Source organism: Capricornis sumatraensis, chromosome 1, assembly GCF_032405125.1.
Source record: "Capricornis sumatraensis isolate serow.1 chromosome 1, serow.2, whole genome shotgun sequence".
Taxonomy (NCBI): Eukaryota; Metazoa; Chordata; class Mammalia; order Artiodactyla; family Bovidae; genus Capricornis; species Capricornis sumatraensis.
The window spans coordinates 165,000,126-165,026,704 of record NC_091069.1 but is presented as its reverse complement, the minus strand read 5'-3'; the positions used below and the strand labels follow the sequence as shown (position 1 = coordinate 165,026,704).

Here is a 26,579-nt window from a genome sequence, read left to right as displayed (position 1 = left end):
ATTGTAGTATCTTAGAAAATAAAATTTAAATGGACTTTAAAATCATACCCTTTTTGTGAAATATTCTGTATGTCTTTATATGAAAAACCACATAAAATCAACATTTCAAAAAAAACACCAAAAGGAAGCCAAGGATGCTTCCAGGATGATGGAGTGAGAACTTTGGCAACTATTCTGCAAAATCAAACATATAGCTAGGGGGGGAAAAACTGTCAAAAATAATCATCTCAATTGACTGGAAATTGACCACAGGCATACAATAAAATGAGAAGTATTTCATCAGGAAAATTACTGAATCTGGGTATGAACATCAGAAGTCTGTGGCATTCTTTCCTGGGCCTGCTCCCATTACTCATTCTTCCCCACAAGTTAGGTCAGTGTAGCAGTTCTGCAAAGGTGGAACAGGCCATGAAAACTAGCAGTGAGGCTGACAGAGCAGGGCTGAGTTGATTCAGAGTGGAGAACAGAAAACCTATCCCAGGAGGCAATGGCACTCCACTCCAGTACTCTTGCCCGAAAAATCCCATGGACGGAGGAGCCCGGAGGGCTGCAGTCCACGGGGTTGCGAAGAGTCGGACACGACTGAGTGACTTCAGTTTCACTTTTCACTTTCATGCATTGAAGGAAATGACAGCCCACTCCAGTATTCTCCCCTGGAGGATCCCAGGGACGGGGGAGCCTGATGGTTGCACAGAGTCGGACACGACTGAAGCGACTTAGCAGCAGCAGCATCCCAGGAGTGAAGGGAAAATTTCTGAAGCTATCCAAGCAAGTGTGAGGTTGAAATCTCTATTAGTACAAGAACAAGCAGACTGTCAGATTAGTAGGGGACTTAACAGAGAGATTGTAGAGGAGAGGCAGCCATAGATGAACTTAATACACTCTTCATGTAATCCTAGATAAACAAGGGCTACAAGCATGTGCAAGAGAGATTGGAGAAATCCCAAACTATCCACACACTCCTGGTATCAGGGAAATTCACATGGAGGAAGTCTTGTTCAGGCTTCAGAAGCAGGATAGCAGGCCCCTGACTTTGCTTCTAACCTGCCTGGACACGGACCAAATTCTGTGCTTGCCTGAAAGAACAGAGTCAGGCAGCACTTTAGATAAGAAAGGGAGTGGGTCTTGGAACTCTTGAGTACCTGGAGGTCTGACCAACTGCAGCGAGGTCTGATGAAATCCTATGACTCACAATATAAAACAAACAGCATTGTAACAATGTTAAAGTAAAACCAGAGGTGAATTTTTGCATGCAAACGAATGATATCAATCTGCAATCTGGGATTATAAGTGGGAGCCCCAGAAACTGCAATTTGAGGTCTGATCCACAGAGTGGATGCACTGCCCAGGACCTTTTCACAACTGGGACTCCAAATAGCTGTTAAACGGGACTTCTTAGGGCTGTTTTTGAGTCTACATGTTGGTCAGGCTTCCCTGAAGAATCCACCTGCAGTGCAGGAGATCTGGGTTTGATTCCTGGTTTGGGAAGATCCCCTGGAGAAGGGCATGGCTACTCACTCCAGTATTCTTACCTGGAAAGCCCCAGGGACAGAGGAGCCAGGCAGGCTCAGTCCATAGGGTCGCAAAGAGTCAGACACGACTAGGCACACACATGCACATGGGTTGGCCCACTTTGGTGATGTATGTGCTGTAGTTCTCACTGTTGTTTCTATTTCTCTTTTCTTTTAATGACTGTATATTGAAATTAAGCCAACTAATCCTCAATTAAATATTGAAATTGTTTATTGTGTGTAACAAGTGACTTTTGTTAACAAGTCCTCCAAACCTGAAACAAAAGTAATACTTTCAGCAAGACACCTGGATGGAAATACAAGAAGTCTCAAGGGAACATAAAAACAGGGACAAATTTAAAACTGACCTGAATTTTGAATGCACTACCCAATCTATACACAGATCTGTCAGCGGAAGCGGAAAGCCTTAGTGGCTTTCTGTATTTAAGCACAATTTCTGACTAATTGTTGGCTGATACAAGGGGTGACACAGGAAACTAGCCTTAAAAACAAACGGCGACAATGATAATAAATGGAGCAAAGATCATTGCTTCCACACACTATAGAACAAACATATTTCACAGATTTACTCTAGGCAAATTCTAAATAAAAATCAGGAATGACAAGTTTTAGGGATAGGAAAGATGCCATCAGAATCCACAGCTGCTACAATATGTTATCTAAGTTTCCAATTTTCAAAAAAAATATGAAACATAAAAAGAAACAGGAAAATGTGACTCATAATAAAAAGAGAAAAAGCAAGCAATAGAGTCTTTCATGATTCCAAGATACTAGATTTAGCAAAGATATCAAAGCAGTTATTTAAAATATCTTCAATGAACTAATGAGAACAATGCTCAAAGAATTAAAGAAAAGTATGACAACAGTGACTCATATCAACAAGTAGAGAATCTCAACAGAGAATCTTAATGAATAACTTTTTTTAATTAAAAAAAAAAAGACCTGACATTTTGAAGTTGAAAACTATAATCACCAAAATAAAAAATTCACTAGAGGGGTACAAAAGAAGATTCAAAATGGCAGAGAAAGAATCAGTGAACTAAAGACAGACAAATAAAATTTATCCAATTTGAAGAACAGAAACAAAAAAGTTTGAAGAAAATAAACAAGAGACTCAGAGACCTGTGTGGCAGCATTAAGGGCATCAAAATACATGTAATGAGAGTATCAGAAGGAAAAGGGAGGCAGAAAAATATGTAAGTACTGGTCAAATTTTTCAAAATTTGAGGACAATGTACAAATCAAAGAAGAGTAATGAATCGCAAATAAGATACAGACAAGAGATTCAGACTTAGACACATTAAAGTGAAATTGATATACATATAGAACAAACATATGTACCATACATATAAAACACATATGAGACATACATATATATAAAAGCAGGGGAGAGATAATGGAGCTAGGATGGAACAAAGGTTCACTATTTTAGCAGAATTAAGTTAGTAATCTGGAGTATACAGTGAGAGGTTATGATGTACACTGCAATCCCTCATGCAGTCCTTTAAAAAACACTCAACTACATTTTTTAAATCAAGAGGAACTGAAGTGGTATCCTAAAAAGTATTTATTTGACACATAAAGGGGGAGCAGAGGAACAAAAATATATATGAGATACAGAGAAAACAACAAAATGGCTATTTATAAATCCAAGTTATCTCCAATTAATTTGTAAATTTTCAGTTAAAATATAAATATATATTATAAACACAATAAATATAAATAAGTTAAACACAGAGACTGTCAAACTGGATAAAAATAGACCCAACTATACTCTGTCCACAAGAGACACACAACCTAGATACAAAAACACAGGCTGAAAGTAAAAGAATGGACATATACACCATGCAAACAGTGATCACAAGAAAACTGGAGTTCCTATACCACTATCAGTCAAAATAGACTTTAAGGCAAGAAATATTACTAGAGATTAAGATATGTTCATAATGATAAAAGAGTCAATACATGAGGAAGAGGAACTAAAGAGCCTCCTGATGAGGGTAAAAGAGGACAGTGAAAAAGCTAGCTTAAAACTTTCAAAAATCTAAGATCATGACATCAGGTCCCATCACTTCATGGCAAATGGGAAAAAGTGGAAGCAATAACAGATTTTATTTTCTTGGGCTCCAAAATCATTGCAGACAGTGATTCAGCCATGAAATTAAAAGATGCTTACTCCTTGGAAGGAAAGCTCTGAAAAACCCAGACAGCATATTAAAAAACAGAGACATCACTTTACTGACAAAAGTCCATACGGTCAAAGCTATGGTTTTTCCAAGTCACGTATGGATGTGAGAGCTGACCATAAAGAAGAGTGAGTGCTGAAGAACTGATGCTTTTGAACTGTGGTACTGGAGAGTTCCTTGGACTACAAGGAGATCAAACCAGTCAATTTTAAAGAAAATCAACTCTGAATTTCATTGGAAGGACTGATGCTGAGGCTGAAACTCCAATACTTTGACCGCCTGATACGAAGAGCTGACTCACTGAAAAAGGCCCTGATGCTGGGAAAGACTGAAAGCCAAAGGAGAAGGGGATGGCAGATGATGACATGGTTAGACATTAATAGCATCACCGATTCAATGGTCATGAATTTGAGCAAACTCCAGGAAATAACGGAGCATAGAGGAGCCTGGCGTGCTACAGTCCAAGGGGTTGCAAACAGTCAGACACGACTTGGCAATTGAACAACAAAGCATACTGATGCTAATTATACCAAAGGAAAAAAAGTTCACACACATACAGGGGAAAAAAATGAAGGAAATATCTCAAAATAGTTTTCTCTGGTTGGTAAGAAAACAAGGAATTTCACTTTTCTTCTTTGTATAATTTTCTATTTCCAAATTTTTAAAAATTCCTAAAATTTACAAAAATTGAAATTACATAAAAAATTAAATTTCAAGTTTAAGTTGACATACAGAGTGAAATAAGTTAGAAAGAGAAAGACTAATATTGTATAATACCACTTATATGTAGAATCTAGAGAAATGGTACAGATGAACTTATTTGTAAAGCAGAGATGGAGTCACAGATGTAGAAAACAATCTTATAGTTACCAAGGGGGTAAGAGGGTGAAATAAACAGGGAGGTTGGGATTGACAAATCAACATTACTATGTATAAAATAAAAAACTAATAAGAACATACTGTGTAACCCAAGGAACTCTACTCAGTGCTCTGTGGTGACCTAAATGGGAAGGAAATCTAAAAAAGAGACAATATATGTATATGTATAACTGATTTTCTTTGCTATACAGCAGAAATGAATACAACATTGTAAAGCAACTATACTGCAATAAAAATTGTTAAAAAATTTAATAAGATAAATTGCCTAATTTGAAAAATATTATAATTTATTCAAAATTATTTCACTTTATTTTACACTGAAGGCAATGTTCATATTCTAGGAAGAAAACATTTAGTCTTTTTCCATTTAAAAAAAGTCTTGAGATATAATTGACATCTAACTGTCTGAATTTATCCAGTTTTATTTATTCATACACTTGAATGAATTTAAGGTATACAATGTGTTAATTAATACACTTAATTACTGCAATATGATTACCACTGTAGCACTAGCTAACACCTCCATCACATCCCATAATTATCATTTCTTTTTGTGGTGAGAACATTAACATCTAGTTTCTTAGCAACTTTTAAGTATATAATATAGTATTATTAACTGTATAATTATAATCAGAATGCTAAGTATCTGTGCTTAAAGGGCCCAGTTTCCTCTTTCTCTAACATTATTTTCAAAAAAATAACAATCCTCTCACTCTAAGTAATTCAAATAGTTTTGGTGTATATTTCTACATGCAAACACAGTAAAATTGAATAAACTAGCATTTTGCAGTCCAAAAGTCTTAATGGCTTGCACCTAGCTAATTAAAAATGATCTGGCTGCAGAGTCTCAGTGATTAGTATCTGTGGCTCACGCAACAATTTCAGAAGCGGATTTTTAAGGCAATTTTGGCAACAGATTGGAATAAGATAAAGTGAAAAAATAAAGAGTAAATTAACTTGGTACATTAGTCATAAAAGACTAGATTGTACTGTATCAATAAGCAAACCTCAAAGTCTCAGTGCTTACAAGAACAAGAGTTTATGTCTTGTTTAAATATAAATGAACAATGTGGGTTGGCAAAAGCCTTAGCTCCACACTGTCCTAACGTAGGGACATATGCTAACAAGGGCTCCACCATCCTAGGACAGGAAGATGGCAAATAGTGTACCAACTCTAAGGGCTCCCCTCTAGAAACGACACACATCATTTTGTTCACATTTCACTTTATTAGAACATAAACCAAGATAGAATATATGTTCAGCCATCTCTCAACAAATTAAGAGAAGTAAAATTATATAGATTGTGTTTCACCACAATGAAATCAACCTACAGATCAATAACAGGAAGAGAGCACAGAAATCTCCAAACATTTGGATACTAAAAAATACATATCTAAATAATCAACGGATGAAAGAGAAAGCCTCAAGGGATATAAAAAAAGTATACTGAACTGAATGAAAATGAAAATACAATATATCAACATCTGTGGGTCACAATGAAAGCTAAGAAACAAATTTATAGCACTAAATGCACACATTAGGAAAGAGGAAAAGTAATAATCTCACTGTCCAACTCAAAAACTTGGAAGAGGAAGAGCAAAATAAACCCAACATGAACAAAAAAGTATATATATAATAAAGATTACATATAGAACAGAAATCGATGAAACAGAAAAACAAAAACAATTAGAGTATCAATGAAAAAAGAGATGATTATTTTTAAATTATCAGTGAAACTAGAAAACCTCTAAAAAAACTGACAAAGGAAAAAAAAAAAAGCCTGGTGCAAGGGGCTACTGTCAATCCTCTCAAATCCTGCTGCTGGGGAATTCTCTGGCAGTTCAGTGGTTAAAATTTCGAGCTTTCACTGCCAAGGTTGTGGGTTCAATCCCTGGTCCAGGCACTAAGATCCCACAAGCCACACAACCAAGGAAGCTGTCTTATATAATTCACCCCAAAACAATTAAAATAGTAACATCAAAGATCACTGATCACAGATCACCATAACAAATATAATATTGAAAAAGTTCCAAAGTGTGACACAGAAACGCAAAGTGAGCAAATGTTGTTGGAAAAATGATACTGATAGTCTTGCTCAACATAGGGTTCATATACAAAACTTCAATTTGTAAAAAATGTAGTATCTGTGAGATGCAAACAAGTAAAATGCAATAAAACAAGGTATAGCTATATTCTAAAATTCAGATTCACACAGAAGGGCCCTTTTCATGATAAAAACCCTCAGTGAGGAGGCAAGAATGCCGAGAAACTGTATCTCTCACACTTTGCTAGTGGGAATGTACAATGGTATAGCACTCTAGAAAAGCTTGGCAGTTCTGTACAACTAAACACGCAACTATCAGATGACCCAGCAATTGCACTCCTGGGCATACATCCCAGAGGAAAACTTATGTTCACACAAACACCTGTACATCAATGTTTACAGCAGCTGTATTTATCATAATTAAAAACTGGAAACAGCCCAGGTGTTCTTCAATGGATAAATTCATCCATACCATGGAATGTTACTTAGCATTAAAAAGGAATGAACTATTGGTACAGAAAACAAAATGAATGGATCTCTAGGGAAATATGATGAGTGAAAACAGCCAACATAGAGTGTTACATAACTGTACTATCCCCTTTATATAATATTCTTGAAATGACACAATTACAGAAATAGAAAACAGATTAGCAGTTGCCAAGGGTTAAGTAGGGGCAAGGGGAAGAAAGAAAATGGTTGTATCTATAAAAGGGTTGTAACCTATAAAAAAAAGATGTTTGTAGTGATAGAAATGCTCTATAACTTGACCTTATCACTATCAATATGCAAGCTATGACACTGTACTACAGTTTTGCAGGATGTTGCCATTAGGGAATACTTTTTAAAGCATACAGAGTCTCTCATTATTTCTTAGAACCATGTGAATCTAAAATTATCTTGGGACTTTTCTGGTGGTCCAATGGCTAAGACTTGACCTTCCAGTGCAGAGGGTGTGGGTTCAAGCTCTTCATTCAGGGAATGAAGGTCCCTGAAGTGCAGCCAAAAAAAATTTTTTTTAAGGAAAAATAGTATTTGTCTCAAACTACAAGTGGAAAAAAAAAAAAGAGGAAAAAAAGGAAAAGTTAGTAGGGATAGAATGAAGGTGTTAATTCTACATAAGAGGGGGAAATGTTTAAAGTACTTACAATGCTGGTTCAGATGTCAATGGGCTTCCCTGGAGGCTCAGACAGCAAAGAATCTGCCTGCAATGCGGAAGACCTGGGTTCAATCCCTGGGTCGGGAAGAACCCCTGGAGAAGGGAATGGCTATCCACTCCAGTAATCTTGCCTGGAGAATGCCAGGGACAGAGGAGTCTGGTGGGCTACAGCCCTTAGAGTTGCAAAGAGCTGGACATGACTGAGTGACTGACACTTTCACACACTTTTTTCCAGATGTCAATACTCCATACCCTTATTTTTACTATCGTTAGGCCATTTTACTACTTTACTACTTATTACTAAGTAACATCTTGAGCAGAGAAATAATGTAATGAAAATAATGTAATGACAGAAAAGTATGACTTCGGTCATAGAAGCTCAGTCTGGTAGTTTGAGATGAAGTTTTTGAAGGACTAACATGCTATTTATTGAATCTCTCTCTGCTCACTCATAAAGTATTAAATCCAAGTCCCAAAACTTTATGAAAGATGAACTACAGTAAGTTCCAGTTTCTCACACCAACCCAAGCCCAAGTTTAGACAGATAAGCTTCCTTGTCTTCAACCTGCCCTTCCACAGAGGGTAAAACTCTTCAAGAGACATGGCTTTATAAAGAGTTCTCAGTTCTAATTTCTGCAAATTCAAGGCACCATCTGCTATCCCAGTGCAACCATTAAACCTTTGGCTACTGAGACTAACGAACTCCTCAGGGCTGCCTCAGCATACTTCATGTGCTCACCAATCTGGGAATCAGTTCCCTCTTCTCCTTTAGCCCTTAGGTATTTCCCTTGCTACCTGTAAGCCCAGAAAAGCATTTGATTACAAATATGTTTGTAACATTTCATCCAGAATTTCTAGGTACTTTGTAGCAAAAGAGCTTTTAAGTTAGATAGTCCTCTCTCCATACTGTCAAAAATGTTAGCTCCTATTCTTTATAATTAAGTCTAAAAGTGTTCAAAGACATAGATATTTCAAACAATATCTTCAGTTAAAATTTTTAATTTCCTAAAATATGTTTTAATGCAACAGAAATTGGAAAATGAGTTTAATCTTTTCATCAATTTCCAAAGCGAAAATCCAAAATATCATTTTTAGCTTGAAAAAAAGTCAAGATATGTTGTAAAGGACAATGCATTATAGGAAGCCTCTTCTCCAAAGTTGCCAGAGTATGTTATAAACATACTAATTAATCCTCTTGGGCATTTCAAAATAATTTTTACAGTGAAACATTAATTAATCATCATGATGTACCCATAGACCAGGACTGTGGCAAGTTTCATCCCCCACAAGTGGAAAAGTTCACCTGTGAATAACAATACTATGATCACACCATAAGTCAAGGACAAAGCACACAAGAAAGACTTCTGATTTCCTGTACGATCAGAAAAACTAGACCATGACCTAGAAGAAAATTGAATCCAAATATATTTACTAAAACATAGGAGAAGGCAATAGCAACCCACTCCAGTACTCTTGCCTGGAAAATCCCATGGGCAGAGGAACCTGGTAGGCTGCAGTCCATGGGGTCGCGAAGAGCCGGACACGACTGAGCGACTTCACTTTCATTTTTCACTTTCATGCACTGGAGAAGGAAATGGCAACCCACTCCAGTGTTCTTGCCTAGAGAATCCCAGGGACGGGGGAGCCTGGTGGGCTGCTGTCTATGGGGTCGTACAGAGTCGGACACGACTGAAGCGACTTAGCAGAGCAGCAGCAGCAGGCATACTATTTATTTGTACATGGGCTTCCCTGTAGCTCAGTGGTAAAGAATCCGCCTGTGATGCAGGAGACAAAGAGACACAGGTTTCATCCCTGGGTCGGAAAGAGCCCCTGAAAGAGGGCATGGCAACCCACTCTAGTATTCTTGCCTAGAGAATCCCACAGACAGAGGGGCCTGGCAGGCTATAGTCAGTGGAGCCTCGAAGTGTCGGACAAAACTGAAGCAGCTTAGCATGCATTCATATACAAGTGACAAATATTTTTAAATGCAAACTTAATAGTAATGAGATACCAAGGTACAAAAGACTGCTTAATATTATAGTTTAAGTACTTAACCCAAAGCATTAATATTTGTATTTTTAAAAAATCCAGTAAAGGATGTCATCTTATAAACCTACATAACAGAAAATCTCTTTTCCTACTCCCAATATCTGCGAGCTCTGCATCACTAAGAGGTTGTACTAAATAAATGCTTCTGCTGCAGAGCTCTGTATGCTTTTCCTCTGGGACCTAATCCATGGGGAATACATCATTACTTTAGTCAGGAAAGAAAATAAGGGTTTTGATTTGGGGTTCTTTTCCTTTGGCTATATTTCAAAGAATTTTTTAAAAATAATTTTATTTATTTCTTATTTTTGGCTGTGCGGGGTCTTCACTTCTTTGTGGGCTTTTCTCTAGCTGTGGACAGTGAGGGCCACTCTCTAGTTGCAGCGTGCAGGTCTCTCGCTTTGGCGGCTTCTCTTCTCGAAGAGCACGGGTTCTGGGGCACGTGGGCTCGGTAATTGTGGCTCTCACTCTAGAGCGCAGGCTCAGCTGATGTGGCGCACAGGCACAGCTGCTGCTCCATGGCATGTGAGACCTTCCTGGACCAGGGATCGAAACCATGTCTGCTGCACTGCCAGGTATATTCTTTACCACTGAGCCACCAGAGAAGCCCTTTGCTATGTACTTTTCCTAACTGTTAAAGGGCAAAGCACAAATATTTACTTGCTATTAACTTCATTTTAAATTTAATTTCATTTCACATAATTTTTACTGTTATATTAGGATTTAAAAATTAATGATAAAACTCATCTCCCACATACTAGGATTAAATACTTTCATTTTAAAATTAAAAAAATTAAACCAACAAGATTCCTTATGTTTGTAAGATGGAAATCAAAAATCGGTAGCTAGTGATTTCAGTATCTATTGCCGTGGTGATTTAATTTAAAGTCCTACTATCAGAAAGACACTTATCAGCCAGATTGTTAAGTAGCATAAGAACAGACAGATAGGGCCCACAAGAAATCAACCTAGGGGTGGGGAAGGGGAGACAATAAACTTTGGTTCACTTTCGTATATCCTCTTATTTGCACAATTTTTTTTCTTTTGGTGTGAGGAAGCATCAAAACAATTTTCCAATATGACAAACAGTATGTCTCCTTATCTAGAACTTTTCAGTCTTTTTACCACTGGGACAATGTTAAGCGAAGGTGTTCCCCATGTAACATACTTTCTTTCAGGACTGTAAATTATGAGCGCTTGCTAGCCATAACCCTCTTCCGTGATTCAACACACACTCTTTCGTGATTCAAGACATAGCTGCAATGCTATGGCCTAATGTCTAATTTTACAAGTGAAGCACCTGAGGCCAAACAGGTTAAGCAACATAGTCAAGAGCACTATACAATGAGATCACCAGGGGCAGAGCACACACTCTATCCTGGGTGTTTTCTTCCTGATCTCCAATCTGTTCAATTGTATCATATTACTCTCTAAATTCACTTCAGTTGGCACGCCATGTTTCCACTGCAGGGGGCACAGGTTTGATCCCTGGTTGGGAAACTAAGAAAACCACATGCCATAGCTTGCCCCAAACCACTCCCCCCCCCCCAGCTTTTTTTCAATAAGGCAAAATTAAACATAAATTCAGTACAGTTAGATCAACACAGGTAGTCAGGCCAGAATACACGAGGTATTCCATATGAGTGAATGTTTCAGATTCCTGGGGCTTAACTCTCTACATATCAAAACTTTACAGACTGAACAGTCTTCTTTGGTAGAAACTTTCCCAAAGTGAAAAGGCCCAAATCTAGATTCTAGGCCTAAACCTAGATGTTCTGGTGAAAGAGCTTTGTGCTCGCGATCAGTCACTTCAGTCATTCCGACTCTTTGCAACCCCATGGACTATAGCCTGCCAGGTTCCTCTGTCCACGGGATTCTCCAGGCAAGGATTCTGGAGTGGGTTGCCATTCCCTTCTCCAGGGGATCTTCTTGAGCCAGGGATTGAAACTGTGTCTCGTGTGTCTCTTGTATTGCAGGCAGATTCTTTACAACTGAGCCACTTGAGGAAGCTCAGACACTCTTCTAATTCTTTGCTAACTACCAGGTCATGTGCCTCATGAATATTTTCCTGTTACACTGTTGGTCTTCCTTGTGTTAATTCTGGATCCCTCAGTGAACCTCGCCATCTTACTGCACTCATTCTGATAGGGACAGAGTAAAGGGACAAAGTAGGTGATTAAAACATTAATCCCACTAGGGGATTGTAAGTAGGAAAAATATAGGAGACCCTTCAAGTTAATGATTACTCAGGAAAGCAGGTCTGCTTAGCCACAAAGCCAAGCAGGCTTGTTTGGCAACAAGACAATGCAATGGGAGCATGCGCCAAGCCCCAAACAATAAAACAATGATGGCGCGAGACCCACATCCTGCTCAGTGAGCTCAGTAAGTCAAGACGTGCTCTCTGCGCACATATTAATAGCAAACAATAATTTGTTGACCTAGCTTTACCATGTAGGGACAAAAAAACTCCCCTGCCCAACCTGGAGGAGGAACTGATGATGGAAGCATGATGTCCATTCAAGAATGACGAAGATGGTCTTATCCCCCTCCCCACTTTTCCTCTGATTATGAAACTGTAGCCCAGTAAGTCCTCGAGGTGGCATCCTCGAGGTGGCACCCTCTCGCCCGCCTGCCTTTAAGCTTTACAAGTGTTCCTAGTCTAATAAATCACTTCTTATCTGACACTTTGCCTCTCACTGAATTCTTTCTGCACTGAGATATAAAGGACTGGAGCTCTTTAGAGTCCCCACCCACACCCCACCCAAAGCACCACCCAGTGGTTTCACATTTCAATTCAACCCCTACTTTATTGCCAGGAGAACATGAAAATGGCAACCTGAAGTAAGTGGTAGAAGCATATGGATTTAAAATGGCAGAGGGGGAAAAAATGTATTATTTATTTTCCAGACCTCTTAACCTTCATTTTTAACAGCTACAGTGCTATATTAGAGTCAGTGATCTGCACAGACCTTTAGTTGTCACATTGAGAGGTTCAGGTTCCTAAACTCCTTGAGCAGCTCCTGTCATCTCTTGCTAATGTCCATATGTCACCACCAAATAATTCAGGTCTCAAATTATCTATCCAACTACCCAATGGGAATCTTCTTATTTAGGCTTATTAAAAAAAAAATCAATAATAAAGAAATCCCATATGAAGGCTTAGGGACTCTCCTCTTACAAGATCCATCAGTGTGAACTCTCATTTAGCTATTCAGGTTCTTATTTGCTTCTAAGTTGTTGACATCTGGTTTCTGGATAGGTGACCTTTGGAAAAGTCACTAAAACTCCTGAGATGTCATTTGTTGTTTAGTAACTAAGTTGTGTCCGACTTTGTGACCACAGACTGTAGCACACTAGGCTCCTCCATCCTCTACTATCTCCTGAGCTTCTTCAAATTCATGTCCATTGAGTCAGTAATGCTATCTAGCCATCTCATCTTCTGCCATCCCCTTCTCCTTTTGTCTTCAGTCTTTCCCAGGATCAGGGTCTTTTCCAGTGAGTCGGCTCTTTATATCAGGTGGCCAAAGTATTGGAGCTTCAGCTTCAATATCAGTCCTTTCAATGAATATTCAGGGTTCATTTCCTTTAGAATCGACTGGTTTGATCTCCGTGCTGTCCAGGGGACTCTCTCAATAGTCTTCTCCAGAACCACAGTTCAAAAGCATCACTTCTTTGGCGCCCTCTTTTGGTCCACCCTCACATCCATACGCGACTGGAAAAACCTTAATTTTGACTATATGGATCTTCATCAGCAAAGTGATGTCTCTGCTTTTTAATACACTAAGTCTGTCATAGTTAGAAAGTTCAGTTTTAAGCCAGCTTTTCCACTCTACTCTTTCACCTTCATCAACAGGCTCTTTAGTTTCTCTTACCTCTCTTGGCATTAGAGTTGTATCATCTGAGGTTGTTGATGTAACTCCCATCAGTCTTGATTCCAGCTTGTGATTCCTCCAGCCTGGCATTTCATATGATGTACTTGGCATAGAAGTTAAATAAGCAAAGTGACAATATACAGCCTTATCTTACTCCTTTCGCAATTTTGAACCAGTCCACTGTTTCATGTCCAATTCTAACTGTTGCTTCTTGACCTCCATACAGGTTTCTCAGGAGACAGGTAAGGTGATCAAAGTTTCCACAGTTTATTGTGATGCACACAGTCAAAGGCTTTAGCATTGTCAATGAAGCAGAAGTAGGTATTTTTCCGGAATTCCCTTGCTTTGTCTATGATCCAATGAATGTTGGCAATTTGATCTCTAGTTCCTCTGCCTCTTTGAAACCCAGCTTGTACATCTGGAATTTCTCAGTAGACATTACCACTGAAGCCTAGCTTGAAGGATTTTATGTATAACCTTGCTAGCATGTGAACTGAGTACAACTGTATGGTAGTTTAAACATTCTTTGGCATTGCTCTTCTTCGGGATTGGAATCAAAACTGATCTTTTTCAGTTCTGTGGCCACTGCTGAGTCTTCCAAATCTGTAGATATACTGAGTGCAACACTTTAACAGCATCATCTTTCAGGATTTTAAATAGCTCAGCTGGAATTCTGTTTGCTTCTCAAGTTATGATGGTTCTGGTTTCCGGAAAAGTGACCTTTGGAAAGGTCAGTAAAATTTCTGAGATGTTATATTTGTCTCTAAACCTATTTCATGTGAATTCATATAAAAATTCCTCAAAGTGTTCACAATCATCATAGAGTCTTAAATTGGGCCAAAGTGGACATTCAGCACTAAGCCAGTGCTTCTAAAACTTGAATGTACACACAAATCACCTGGAAATCTTGTGAAAATGATGATTCTGTTCCAGTAAGTGCAAGGTTGGGCCCATGACTCTGCATTTCTAATCAAGTGTTGCCAAGTCTGCTGGGTCCATATACTAATGAGTAGTAAACCTTAGAACAAAGCTCTATTTTTCTCTTTCATTCTATTTCTAAATCCTCTCATTCATTTGCTTTTTTCTTTTCTTGCTTTACCCTTTTTGATGCTTTAAGTCTGTCATGGTAACTATTTAGCCCTTGGAGTTACAAAGGCTTTCCAAACAATAACATAAGCTATAAAACACAATGCAGAAAGGCAAAAATACTACAACAGTCAAACTTTCTCAAAATGTGATCAAAACAATGTAATCAATATAGAGGACTTTTTTTTGGAGGATGTGCACTTACTTATATATTTCTTAGCAACCAAATATTTTCCTTAGGGATATGGTTCAAAAAATCTTAATTTTTCCAATAGGAAGGAAGAATGTGTTATTAAGATTCAACAGCATTAATTATGAACAGAATGATGGTGCTTAAACTGATCCTTATACCTAAATTAATGTCTTTTTTAGTCTACTCTAAAATTATGAGAAATTCTGCTCCCAAGTATGCCTGATCAAGAGACGAGCTTTCTAATGAACTACGACTGGAACTATATATGCCTTAGAATCTTATATAAATTTCACATACAGTGGCATTACACCAGATTGTATCAAGTGGCTCATAACTGTTATAGGATTTAGCATGAGTCCTTTAAAATAATAACCGCAAGCATTCACATGGTAACAGAAATGTTGTTCTTACAAAAGACTGTGCTCCTAATCAAGAAGCAGGAATCTCATTTTACAGTAGGGAAACCTGAAGCATATCCAGGATATGCAGCCAGGTGAGCACAGTGCAAACACAATATGAAACTTCTGGTTTTAAAACCTATCTTAAAATCATTATACACCACAGGCCAAACATTGTTAAACTTCCTTTTAGGTTCAGGAACCAATTCTTTCAATCAAATTTATGTAAAATAGCTGGCTTCTCAGTAACACTGAGAACTATAGTTTCTGTGTAATATTAGTCTCTTGCCAATATAAAGAGCACCAATGTAAGTGGAATCCATTTCTGCGGTGTGGATTTCTCCCAGGGAAACTGAAGCAGGCAGTTCCAACTCCATCAAACCAGACAACAGTGCCTTCTAGTGGCCAAAGCAGAGTATAACCTGAAATGTCTTTGGGGCTCTAGATTAAAACTTAAATATCTAAAGTGCAGAAGCTAATAAGAAAATATTACAAATACTATAAGAATTGCTACAGACAAAGAAATCTTGCATTAAAGGTTAAAATGAAGATATAAGAAAGAAAATAAATTACCCAAAAGCTCCAGTCACCATTCCAGTTATACATATTTGGCCTCTTGTTTTTTAGCTGACACTATATCCCTCTCATCCACAACTGGAGTAGGATTTTCCTCTAATTCTTCCTTAACTCAGTGGCAAAGGTTGAATTCCTTTCGTTTATTACCTGGAAACAAGTATCAAACAATTTAAATTATATACTGAGAAATGCTCATTTTAAAAACAAAACAATAAATGCTCAAAATATACAAATTATTGTGAAAGGACAATAAAACAGTAATTAATATGTTTTTGCTTCTGCAGTTCATATATTCATACACACATCATATATTTTCCAACTACTACTACTTAATAGGTAACTTAGTTTGTACTGGAGATTCAAAAATGAGTAAAACACTTAGCCTCCAGAAGTTCAGTCAGCTACAGTAACAATTAGTAAAAATAATAATAATAATAATAATAAATACAATGTAATGAGAATAACCATTGGTTCAACATCTTTGGAGAATAATCTGTAATGCAATTGGGTTTAAAATGGGTATAGATGTACTACAATTCAGCAATTTAATGTGCACATGAGGTCAACAATGTTTCTAATACAAAGAAAGTGGAAACAACCTTACTGTCCATTGGTAAGGAAACTGGTAAATTAACTCTGATTTATACAAACAATGAATGAAATAAATGAATCTGGTATCTCAACCAGGCACTAGCCTCAACGTATAGAGAGCTTATGAGCACACGCTAGTCATGTCCTACTCTTTTGCAACCCCATGGACTGTAGACCACCAGGCTCCTCTGTCCATGGCATTTTCCAGGCAAGAATACTGGAGAGGATTGCCATTTCCAACTCCAGGGTATCTTCCCAACCCAGGGATTGAACTGGTGTCTCCTGCATCTCCTGCATTGGCAGGCAGATTCTTGACCACCACCAGCACCACCTCAGTGCTTAGGGAAAAGATTATATCCAGTGGAAGATATGGGCCCATGAGGTGGTCCCTCATGAAAGCAGTCACTATGGAGCTAAAATAAAGAGAGAAAGGGGAGGTGAAGTGGCATCTGTTATAAGAGCACAAAGCTCACTAGGTTTCTTAAATACGACTGCCACTACTGCAACCACCACCTATGCCTCTCTGAACAAAAATGCTGATCCTCAGGGTTACAGGGAAAAGCACCCACAGAACCCACATAGCATAGCCAAGGGTAATAAACTCAACTTACATGGGTGGGAGGGAGGCAGAAGAGAGAAGGGATACATGTATACATATAGCTGATTCACGCTGTTGTACAGCAAAAACTAGCAACACTAATACAACATTGTAAAGCAATTATACTCCTATTGAAAAAGAAAAAAACTGAGCTCTGACTTAAAAAATAAAAAACTTAAGCTTGAGTTTCCTAAGTTCTACGAAGTAAACACTGCCATGGGTGAAGCCCCAAACCCTGGTAATACTGATTTGAGGTTCTCTGGAGGAAGAAATTTATAAATATAGAGAGGACCCCCCTCTACCCAAAGTACATTCACTAACCACCAAAAAAAGAGAGAGAAAGAGAGAAACACAGCTGTATACAGGAAGAAGAAACAAGTAAACAAAATAAGAAACAGAAGTCCACAATTTGACTCAGTTGGAAATCTAAAACATATTAAAATAATTTATACAATAAAATTCTACAGCATAGAGTTTTTAAATATATACAACTATTTTTTATTGAAACATAGTTAATTTGAATTATTGTGTCAGTTTCAGGTATAAGGCAAAATGATTCAGTTATATATCTATATTCTTTTTCAAATTCCTTTCCATTATTGGCTATTATAAAATATTGAATAAAGTTCTCTGTGCTATACCGTAGATCATTTTTGTTTATCAGTTTTATATATAGCAGCGTGCGTATGTTAATCCCAACCTTCTAATTTATCTCTTCCTACCTCCCCACCCTGCTCTCCCCTTTGGTAACCAAAAGATTGTTTTCTATTTCTGTGAGTCTATTTCTGTTTGTAAATAAGTTCTTTTTTTTTTAGATTCTACATATAAGTGACATTGTATGATTTTTGTCTTTTTCTGGCTGATTTCATTTAATATGATGATCTTTAGGTACATCCATGTTGCTGCAAATGGCATTATTTCATTCTTTTCCATGTCTCAGTAGTACACTGTATACATGTACCACCTCTTCCTTATCCATTTATCTGGACATTTAGGATGTTTCTGTGTCTTGGCTACTGTAAATAGTGCTGCTATGAACACTGGGGTGCATGTATCTTTTCGAATTAGTTTTCTCCAGATATATGCCCATGAGTGGGATTTACAGCATAGGTTTTGAATGAACTTCAGTTCAGTTCAGTTCAGTTGCTCAGTCGTGTCCGACTCTTTGCGACCCCATGAATTGCAGCACGCCAGGCCTCCCTGTCCAGCACCAACTCCCGGAGTTCACTCAGACTCACGTCCATCGAGTCCGTGATGCCATCCAGCCATCTCATCCTCTGTCGTCCCCTTCTCCTCCTGCCCCCAATCCCTCCCAGCATCAGAGTCTTTTCCAATGAGTCAACTCTTCACATGAGGTGGCCAAAGTACTGGAGTTTCAGCTTTAGCATCAGTCCTTCCAAAGAATTCCTAGGGCTGATCTCCTTCAGAATGGACTGGTTGGATCTCCGTGCAGTCCAAGGGACTCTCAAGAGTCTTCTCCAACACCACGGTTCAAAAGCATCAATTCTTCGGCGCTCAGCCTTCTTCACAGTCCAACTCTCACATCAATACATGACCACAGGAAAAACCATAGCCTTGACTAGATGGACCTTAGTCAGCAAAGTAATGTCTCTGCTTTTGAATATGCTATCTAGGTTGGTCATAACTTTTCTTCCAAGGAGTAAGCGTCTTTTAATTTCATGGCTGCAGTCACCATCTGCAGTGATTTTGGAGCCCCAAAAAATAAAGTCTGACACTGTTTCCCCATCTATTTCCCATGAAGTGATGGGACCGGAGGCCATGATCTTCGTTTTCTGAATGCTGAGCTTTAAGTCAACTTTTTCACTCTCCACTTTCACTTTCATCAAGAGGCTTTTTAGTTCCTCTTCACTTTCTGCCACTGCTAAAATGCACTAACTGGCAAATCTTCATGGCTTTAGTCAATACTGGGCTCAAACTACAGTTATTCCTGAAGATTTAAAGAACTAAATCTAAACAAGCTACTCTCTATAATCTTAGGGAAATACTCAGCATAAAATGGGCAACAAATATGTATGTCTCACCTTAACTACTAGAACTACCTTGCCTAAATTCTCCCTGATCACAGAACACACTGTCCTAAAATATATCATGCAGTGGCAAAGGATGCTCTGATCCAATGAATCATAAATCTGAATCAAGTCTTTGGAGCTTGCAAAATGGCTTTTATAAAGGTGAGACCCTCTGGACTACCCTCTAGTTAGAACAGTTAACATAGCTCAATGTAAAATAAAACAAGGCCTTCAAAGATTGAGATTTATTATATAAGACCCAATTAGTGAAAGAAAAATTATCCTTATTGTTTCTCCACTTAGCAGCCCAGCGTGGCCTGGTAAAGATGGAATGAAGAATAGTGCCTCACCGTTGATGAGTGTATCTCTGATGCTATGGTCCTACCCATGAAGGTCCCTCTATCCAATACTATTAAAATTACTGACACCATCCAATCAGAAACTGATAAGTATTCTGATGCTGTAAGCTTGATAAGCATGTTCTGTTCAATGACCTTTTGGTCGCAGTTTGCCTTCACCTCCAGGGGGGCACGATATACCTTTACCTGGCTACACACAGGGTATCTCAAAACCCTTGCCACTCCATACAGCCTTTACAGGTAACTGTATCCAAGTCTCTCCCAGAGCACAGGATTGATGTTACCTTCTCCTCTAAGGTCATTCTTTTGACACAGTCCTTCAGGACATACAAATACTCATGAAAAGAAGATGGGTCATTGCTCCACACATAGTATAAGGCCTGCTACTTTGGTTAAATTCTTGAAAACTATTTGGTGAACCAAGGGCTACTCCATCCCTGATAATGTCAAGAAACAACATTAAAACAAGTCCAACAGGGAACTGTATTCAATATCCTGTGATAAATCATAATGGAAAAGAGTATAAAAAAAGGTGTAACTGAATCACTTTGCTGTACAGCAGAAGCTAACACAACACTGTAAATCAAGTATACTTGAATAAAATAAGTTAAATTAAAAAAAAATACAAATCCAACATCTTTTAGGTCCTTTTGGATTCGGGAGGTGATGTATTAGTTGTTCACAAATTCTACTTAAGCCTGTTTATGCTGTTACTTGCAGGTCAGTCCACCCTGAACAGGGCTCCCTCCCAAAAAAGATTCTGAGAGTTGTCAAAATTATAATATAACAGACACTCCCAGTAGTGCTACTTCCTCCCCCAAACACACACACAAGCACACACACAGACACACAAAGAATCCTTCACTGTAGATACTTTAGCAGCCTCTCTTCATGACTCCCGGAGTCTCTGAACCACTCATAATGCCTCTAAGTTGTCCACAGGCTTCTAATGCAACAAACTGTCTCCTTACTCCTACACAATATGTCATTTGAACAGCAACGACTGACAGCACACTGGACCCCCCTAGAAGCAGAGGCTCTTAAGCTCTGAGCCTGCCCTCCACACCCAGCTGCCCATCCTGGCAGCAGGACCTTGCGAGCCCAGCACAGCCACCAAGGCCTCCTTGTTGCAGAACAGAATCAAATCTGGGCCTTCCAACATATCCCACCTACTGGCGGGCATGGCCTCCCCTGTTCTCACTCCTTTTGTTATTAGTCATGGGACAAGAAGAGGTCACCCCTCTCTCACACCCTTTGAATACCTGCAGACCAATTTGGATTCAACTGAGTGAAAAGCAGTAGGCGCTCAACACTTTAAACTCCTATTATTAGTCTGATGGACAAACCCGCTGTTTGGTGGACAGCATCAATACCCCTCCACATGCTGGAGCTCACTGGAGACCACTGCTTTTCGTCCTTTAACCAGGATGTCCCTGATGAAGGAAAGGACCCAGAGGTCAGCAAAACTGACTGAACTGCCCACAGTTATCTTAACCCTGAATGCTCCGGCCAACACCTGGCTTTATCTCCACATTTTTACAGACTCTGGGGCCATGCCTAACAGTGGTACCATTTGGAATAAAGAACTCTGGAACTCTCTTGTTTTCAGTACTCAAAATATAAACCAAGGTCACAAGTGTCAATACATATACTAAAGCCACAATAAAAGACCTCACCAGAACACTCTTTATCCCCATCAAGAGTTCCAGACATTCCTAACAGTGGCCAAGGTACTCATTTTATTCCTCAAAATACACATGATTGGACTCCTGAACAAGGTATTCAATGGCACTTTTATTTTCCTTACTGACTTCAGTCTCTAGGCCTCGTACAAGAGCCAGGATGGCTTATTTAAGTTCAAAATTCAACTAAGTGAAAAATGGTACATTTCAGTCATCAGTCAGACATCAAGTGTAAATTATAATGAGTCTCATTCAATTTTTTCATATTTGCCTGAAGACGGCTTTAAACCTCACCCCTCCTTCTTCCTCCCTGTCTCTCAAATGGGCAAGTTGGTTAAAAAAAGAGTCTGGGTGCCCTTTCATTTGGTGTGGATGCCCGAGTCAAACAAAGCAACAATCTGTGCACAGGCAGGAACCCTTGACCCCACTCCCTAACTGCCGCAAAAGCCCAGAGCCAGCCTCATTCCCTTGTCCTTCCAAGTCACTTTGGATCTGCTTAAGAAGACTGTCCTGTTCTTCCCTCTTTGCTATGTACTATGTACTTCACTAAGTAATAAGCCTTTATATATAAGTAATAAACCTCTTCATGGGGTGTGTGTGTGTGTCGGGTGTGTGTGTGTGTGTGTTCATTAGTTTCCATCTCCAAATCAAATGTTCAGTAGGAGTCCATTCTGGCTTTACTGGCCACAAGAGAATCTTCTCTCTCTAAGGAATCAGCTGCGAGGTCATTGGCAGTCAGTTAACCTAAGCTTCCCTGGTGGTTCAGATGGTAAAGAAACTGCCTGCAATGCAAGAGACCCCGGTTTGATCCCTGGGTCGGGAGGATCCCCTGGAGTAAGAAACGGCAATCCACTCCAGTATTCTTGCCTGTGAAATCCCACGGACAGAGGAGCCTGGCTGGCTACAGTCCATGGGATCGCAAAGTTATTCGCTCATGACTGAGCGACTAACACTTTCACTTTCACCCAACTTCTCTAAATCTGCTTCCTCCATTCTACAGTCGGGGCAACAACTCTCTGTAGTCTAGACAATAAGCTCATTGAGAACAGGGATCATGTCTGTGTTGCTCACCATTTATGCCAAACACGCAGTACCTGGAACATAGTTTAATGAATGACTGCTTGGGCTCATGAATATCTTACCTGGTCTATTTCACCGTAAGGTTCTGAGAATCAGTTGAAATACCAAGTCCACTCATTTGTTCATCCAACAATTATTTGAATGCCTCTACCGTTTTGTAAACTGTAAAATGCTCTCGATTAAAAAGTATTGCCCTAACTGCGATTCTCCTTAAGTAAGATACATACATACATACAACCAGCGTAAAAGCGATGAGGACAGTGTTCAGAAATGCAAGTACTCCTGCAACAAAAGTGGGCTTTCACCCTTAAAATCGGCAAGTCCTTCCGTTAATCAGATAAGGTAGTAAACAAATTAACCAAGGTAGTTGAAACCGAAAATGGGGTTCACACCACACAGTGATTTAAACTATCTAGAGTTCTGAGCCCTTTAATCAAGAGCTGAGAGTTAAGGGAACGGCGTGAGGCTGGATCAACCTGATACCGGATCAGAATCACGACAGGGGGGCCTGAAGTTTGGACTAGGACATTTCAGGACCCAATGCCACACTCCACGCCCCCGAGAAGCCAGTCTTCTCCCCCAGAAAAGCAGTCCTCCCCCATCGCCCAGAGGGAAAGGCTCCGGGAAGCACAGGAAACCGTTTCCTCGGTAACAACTTTGCAAATTACTCCAATGAGCAACAAGAAAAAGAAAGGGAAAAAGAGGAATAATGTTCACAATCTGAGAGGGTTCGAAGTGAACTGCCTGGTAAAGCCCTCGCTTGGGAACTCGTCCTTGAACAGCGCCGCTTACCTGGCAGAGAGTCAGGGCGCCTTCCATCGCGGATCCCTCCGCCGCCGAGTACCGCGCACGCGCTTCCCGCCGCGGGGACGAGGCGGCCAGGCGCGCGCCCCAAGCTCTCTCCCGGCGCGCGCCCCAAGGCCTCTCCCGGCGCGCGCCCCAAGCCCTCTCCCGGCGCGCGCCCCAAGCCCTCTCCCGGCGCGCGCCCCAAGCCCTCTCCCGGCGCGCGCTCTGGGTTCCCGGCCCCGGGAGTCCCGTACGCCCGCTCTCCGAGGGGCACTTTGGGTCTCCTCGGCGCGTCTGGCGCTCTCTGGAGGCCGCTCAGGACCCCCTCTCCCCCCCAGGCTCCACCCCAGCCCCGTCCCTCAGGATGTACTGTTGCTGGGCTGCAGGCTGAGTCAACGTTTGGGTGTCTTGAGCGTGACGGTGGCGTAAACTTTGCCAAGCGTGGCTGAGAAACACCATAGCTGTGGTTTCTCTTCCACAAAAATACCCGAGAGGACTTCAAAGTGTGTTGACAGGTGCCCCGTGGGGACGCGTCAGAGACATTTGGAAGAAGATTCTAGTTGGCTTGGGAGAGATGACCTCTTCCAAACTGGTTTACCAACTCGTGTATGAGAATCAAGGGTTAACTCAGAAAGGTTTTTGGTGGCCACGCGCTCACGGGAACTGGATCTGGAGACGCTGCTTCTTTGGAGGCAAATCCATGCGAGGTCCAGGACACCGGACCGCCTGTTGCTGCGTGTCGCTACCTCACTTCACAGTATGGACTCACTGTCATCTGTGAGTCATTGCAACTCAAGTGTGTCAGGGCAATTCACCGTTTTGTGACACTGAACACTTCATTCCATGAGAAAGCCTTACTTCAGAAGCATCCTAGTTCTGGAAATGAATGCAGTGTTTTGGACCCTCTCCCAGGGTCACTGTTGGTGGCAACCTCAAGGATAATTAAAGCCGGATGTTGGTGGCTGCATTAAAGAGGAGATGTAATTTTTTTTAATGTTTGAATGGTTTATTTATTGCTTTCCAGGTGGTTACAGTGGTAAGGAATCCACCTACCAAGCAGGAAACGCGGATTTGATCCCTGGGTTGGGAAGATCCCCTGGAGTAGGAAATGGCAACCCACTCCAGTATTCTTAACTGGGAAATCCCATGCATAGAGCAGCCTGGTGGGCTACAGTCCATGGGGTCACAAAGAGTCAGACAGGACTGAGCAGCTAAGCGTGCCTGTATTTACTAGGAATCAGGACGAGTCCCTATCCGTACCTAGCTCTCAACCTCAAATGCCTGTGCCTGCTATGACGTGGCTTCTAGCACAAGTCATTTCTCCCAAAGCCTCCACTCTACTTCTTACCATACATACTGTGCACCAGAGTGCGAAAAAGGGAATTGAGTGGCAAGGGCTTGTTCCTTCAAATCTTCGATAGAAATTATTGATAAAAAGCTATTGACTGTTGCAGATCCTAGTTCCAAAAAAGCTATAAAAGGCATTTCTAGAACTCTAGAACAATTGAGAAATACTGAATACGAAATGTTTATTAGAGCTAGTGTTACAAAATAATGAAGGAGGCAGATAAATTTATTGATATTTATTTATGGATAATTAATACTTTTGGTTATGTTGGAGAATATCTTTGTTAATGGAAAATTTGTGCTCAAGAATTTTGGAGGGAAGTGTCATGATATCTACCACCTGATTTCAAATGCTTCAACAAAGATAGATGCCGGAGAGTGGATGTGTCCCCTCAAATTCATGGACTGACACCTAATCCCCTTTCACCATGTGAAGATGCAGGGAGAAGAGGGTGGTCTGTGAGCAGGATGTGGGCTCTCATCAGACACAGAATCTGCTGTTGTCTAGAGCTTGAGCTTCCTGGACTCCACAACCCTGAGAAATAAATGTTTGTTGTTTAAGCCACACAGTCCATGATATTTTGTTATAGCAACCCAGATAGACTGAGACAATAGCTGCTGCTGCTGCTGCTGCTAAGTTGCTTCAGTCATGTCCGACTCTGTGCGACCCCATAGATGGCAGCCCAAGAGGCTCCCCCGTCCCTGGGATTCTCCAAGCAAGAACACTGGAGTGGGGTGCCATTTCATTCTCCAATGCATGAAAGTGAAAAGTGAAAGTGAAGGAGACAATGGATAGATAGCAAAATAGCAAATGGTAACAACATCAATGTGACAAGTATACCACTGTTCAGTGAGGTTTTTTCTATTTTTGTATGTTTGGAAATAATCATAATGTAAAGTTAAGGAGGTTGACGTTTTTTTCCACAAAAAGTCACATGTCAGGTGCTGAGTATATTTTTAAACTATATTATACATGCTAAAGGGCTTCCTCGGTGGCTCAGACCGTAAAGACTCTGTCTGCAATGCAGGAGACCAGGTTCAATCCCTGCGTCAGGAAGATCCCCTAGAGAAGAAAATGGGAACCCACTCCAGTTTTCTTGTCTGAAAAATCCCATGGACAGGGAAGCCTGGTGGGCTACAGTCCATGGGGTCGCAAAGAGTTGGACATGACTGAGTGACTAACACTTTCACTTTTCACTTTTATACATGCTAAAGGACAAATTACTTAATAAGACAATCAAGACAGAATAGGTCCTGATCCTTATCCTGCAAAACTTTGCATAAGCTGTGTTTTCTTTCAGTGCTTTATACAAGAACAGACTGAAGGAAAAATGACTGCCTATTCTTTGAACTAGAAGCCACACCAAGAATTCTTCTTTGGATTGAGAGAGTTTAATAGTGTCAGTATTTTTAATGGTACTTTAATGGTAAGCTGAATGTGATCAGTATACAAAGTATTTTTTAACTATTTAATTTTTTTTAAATTTTGAAATAATTTCACATAAAAGTTGAAAATATGTTACAGTAACCTTTTCCCAAACCATTTGAGAGTCAACTATCAACTCAGAATACTTTGGTGAATATTTTTTATGTACAAGGACACTCTCCTAAACAGTCCCAGTATGACCAACAAAATTGAGAAATTAACATGGTATTATCACCTTCTAATTTTCACATGCCATTAAAATTCTACCGATTGTCCCAATAATGTCCTTTATAGCAAAAGAATCTAGTCCCCAATCATGTTACAATTAGTTGCCATACCTCCTGTATGTAATATGTGCAATATTAAACCTGTCAATCTGTCCTCTGCACAGACCCCTCCTCATCCATCCCTCCCTAACACCTCTTGGCCAGCCCTGGCAGTCACTGCATCCTTCACTGTCCCCACCCTGCTCTCATCCTGAAATCCCTCACAATGATGCCCCCACTAAATAGTTTAAACTATTTGCAAAGGCTGAAAAGATGAAAATCATCTGACAAAGGAATGATGTTGTGGTGAACAAATCACTATTTAGGATTTAGACCCAATTTACAGTGGATGGTATTGTTTTCAAAAAATGAAATGTAAAAGAAGAGGAGAAGTGAATATCAAATTTCGGCAAGGGTAAAGATTAACAAGATTTAATAAATAATAT

The 26,579-nt window shown here is 39.9% G+C and overlaps 1 protein-coding gene across 2 annotated transcripts in view; it reads right to left on the bottom strand.

Annotated features, from left to right (window-relative positions):
• The window catches only part of GRAMD1C (GRAM domain containing 1C), a 98,831-nt gene extending 75,699 nt beyond the window's left edge, over nt 1-23,132 (bottom strand). For both annotated transcript variants that reach the window (XM_068965036.1, XM_068965014.1), the window contains exons 1-2: nt 23,101-23,132; nt 15,966-16,115 (exon numbers count right to left, since the gene is read on the bottom strand). The gene's annotated coding sequence lies outside the window, so the exon portion shown is untranslated. The remainder of the gene's footprint in view (nt 1-15,965; nt 16,116-23,100) is intronic.
• Nucleotides 23,133-26,579: the final 3,447 nt, after the last annotated feature.